The following is a 3,416-nucleotide window of genomic DNA, read 5'->3' as shown; positions in this document are numbered from 1 at the left end:
AAGTATCTTATCATGATTAATGAGTTCAAATGACTAATTCTCTTACTTTCACATGAACAGCAGGTTTATATTTAACTTTCTATTCAATAGTTTTAAATGCTCTACTTTTGATCATCTTGGTTCCTCTGGATGTTTCTTGAATCTCTTCATTCATCCTCATTTCTCTTTATTCTCTCGTGTTTTCAGCTCGTCTGCCTGTTCCTGTCATCAGCAGTAACTCTTCACAATGTTGTTCATCATCATCATCATCATCATGTTCATTGGTGTGTTCAGTGGTGAATGTGAGTCATGTGACTCTCTCCTGGTACAAAGGAAGCAGTTCATTGTCCAGCATCAGTGCGTCTGATCTCAGCATCAGTCTCTCTCTACCTCTGGAGGTGGAATATCAGGATAAAAACACCTACAGCTGTGTGCTGAACAATCCCATCAGCCACCAGACTCAACATCTGAACATCACTCAACTCTGTCACACATGTTCAGGTACGGCAGCGCTGATGATATTAGCGTTTATTGACTGAGCTGATCTCACTTTGATGTTTTTATTCCTCAGTCCACTGTTGTGGTCCTACTGAAGCTGTGATCCGATTGGTCCTCTCTGCTCTGGTGGGCGTGGCTACTGTCATTCTTGTGCTTTATCACATCAGATCCAGAAGAGCTGAAGGAGATCAAGCACATATTCACACATCAGGTACATGATTGATGATTACTGATTCAGCATATATTAATATTGGTGAGATTGATTCATTTATGGCTTTACATGTTCATCTTTTTCAGGAAGTGCTTAAATCTGAAGCAGAACGCTGAACTTTAAAGGTTCTTCAAGTGTGTTTTTGTCATAATAAATACTGATGATTATTTGAGCTTCTCTTTCAGTGTCAGATTTGTAAAACTCTTATTTGTAAGGCTTTATTGTTTCTATTTCTCTCAGAGACACACAGATCTCACTTTACTACTACTGCTGTATATTTGTCATGTGTATTTTACACTGTTGTTGATGATCAAATTAAAATAGCATCTTTTTAATGTGTCTGACGGAGTTGACACAAATTAAGTTCTGAAGTACATTTTTAGAAGAAAACATTTTCAGAAAAACCTGTTCATTAGCTGAGACCTTTGTCTACAAATATATCAGTTTATAATAATGTGTTATGAAATAATAAAAACTAACATCTCAAACATGTTTTGTCTCTTCTCTCAAGAATCAGTGAGATTAAGTTCAGACTTCTATTCTTGCCATAACTCTGATATCATTTCATGATCACTACATTCACTTGCGTCTTGTGTTTTGGTTCACTAACATCCTCCTGTCAGAGTCTCTGTAACAATTGTAGTCCAGGGCCGCGTTATCCTAATGGGCAATATGGGCTGCAGCCCAGGGCCCCGAACACTAGGGGGCCCCCGAGAAAAATTTATTTTGCATTTTAAAACAAGATCAAGGTAGTCGAGGTAATTATGCCTACGTAGAGCATCGTTGCCACACACAAATCAAGATTCACAGCGGACACGCAGTAAATACAGGACATCATCACTATGTCGAACGAAAATGTAGGCCTAAGAAAATATGACAGTGGCGCTAAAAAGAGAAAAGAGCAGCAACAAAAAAAACAGAGAAATGAAGAAACTCTGAGAAAAATGCCAAAGCTTACGACTTTCTTTAAAAAAAAAATTCAGAAGAACCCATAGCTGACACTGCCGACAGAGGTAAAGACAACGAGACTAATTCCCTATCAGATTCAGCTACAACATCAGCCACGGAGCTATGCGAATCTGGCGAGACATCGGCGGCCTCGGCCACAGATAGGCCGAATATAGGCCGCTACTATACCCCCTCCTTCTGCCAGCACTTCTGAATCAGGTGACGATGATGATGCAACTGATACAGGCCAGCAGTTTTCTCCTATTAAAGAACACATTACATCCACTGATGTTGCTTGTTGGGGCCTTGCTGTCACCGAGGAATTGCGTTCTTACTGGGTTAGTAAGGGCGTAAAAGCATCCCTGTTGTGTCAAAATAAAGACGCACCATTCCATGCATCAGAGCGAATTTACAAAAACCAGAAGAGGTGTTTAAGCAAAACCTTGTTTACTCGCTCTATGCGTAATGGCGAAACTGTGCAAAGAGAATGGCTTGTTTATTCTCCTTCGACTGGAAACGTGTATTGCTTCTTTTGTCGGTTATTTGGGCAGTCTGCGAGTTCTTTTTCTCACTCCGGTTTTTGTGATTGGAAACATGCGTGCGCGCGTGCGGAGGAACATGAATCAAGTCAGCCTCATAGAAATGCCATGCTTACATGGTTGGCACGGACACAGGCTCATGGAATAGATGCAGAACTGAAAGAGCAATGTGAAGACGAGCAGAAATATTGTGAAGACGAGCAGAAATATTGCCAAGAAGTTCTTAAACGGGTGGTTGCGGTCATACACGGGTCCTCTCTCACTCACTCACCGCCCAACAACGAGCATATGAGTGTTCATTGAAATTACAGTGGATTTTAGGAAAGCATAACAAGCCCTTTACAGATGGGTACATAGTAAAGGAGTGCATGGATGCTGCATGTGAAACATTTGTAGATGGAAAAGAAAGACATGAACTGAGAGAGAAAATTAAACCCCCCTTTCTGCTGCAACAGCCACAAGAAGAGCTGAAATGTTAGCACAGCATGTGCAGTCACAACTTGACTGTTCTATCTAAATCTAAACTTGACTTGACTTGAGTGTTCAACATTACATTTAGTAAAGTACAGACAATACATGAGAATGAAGATAAAATGTGATATGAGATCTGATTTAATTGAACCAGAGAGGTTTGTGTTCATTGATTGTGATTGTTAATCTCAGTTAGAAAAGAGACTAGGTTTTCCTTTTAAGTTGTTAATGTTGAAATTAATGCATGTTGTGCAGATTTAGAGATGCATTTTACACTGTTCCCTTCATATTTTTGTCAGACATTGTTACTGGATAAATTTAGATATTTTGTACCAAAGCAACTGAAAGGACATACAGTAACAGAACAGCATTAAAATGAGAGCGATTTGTGAAGGATTATTTATGCTTATACATATGAAGAGACATTATTCAATATACATGATAACATTATATTTTGTTCAATAAAAACAAATATTTACACTAATTTCTTTAGTCTGGCGAAAGCCGTCAATTTATGTTTTTTACGTGCAGTACATATTTGTCCGGACCTCGGTTGGTGAGGAGAGTTGATTTACTGGACCTCAAGCAATTTTAGTTGAAGACCCCTGCTGTAGACTGAAGACATTAGGTGTTGTTCCTGTTATTGTCCTCTAGATGGCAGTATTACCAAATATACAAGTGGATGATAGCCAACGTTACAGGGGTAGATAATAAAAGAGTATTAGAGAAGCTAAGCACGTTAAATTTGAGTGCTTTAGAAATAAAGAGGC

General features: G+C 39.1%; 1 long non-coding RNA gene across 1 annotated transcript; it reads left to right on the top strand.

Annotated features, from left to right (window-relative positions):
- The first annotated feature begins 355 nt into the window (after positions 1 to 355).
- Positions 356 to 1,176, top strand: LOC125255747. Its single transcript, XR_007181991.1, has 2 exons — positions 356 to 688; positions 775 to 1,176. It is a non-coding gene; the product is annotated as an uncharacterized LOC125255747 (long non-coding RNA).
- Positions 1,177 to 3,416: the final 2,240 nt, after the last annotated feature.

Source organism: Megalobrama amblycephala, linkage group LG20 (genome assembly GCF_018812025.1).
Source record: "Megalobrama amblycephala isolate DHTTF-2021 linkage group LG20, ASM1881202v1, whole genome shotgun sequence".
In the NCBI taxonomy this organism is placed as follows: Eukaryota; Metazoa; Chordata; class Actinopteri; order Cypriniformes; family Xenocyprididae; genus Megalobrama; species Megalobrama amblycephala.
The sequence above is the reverse complement of the archived record's forward strand: the minus strand, read 5'-3'. Positions and strand labels throughout refer to the sequence as shown.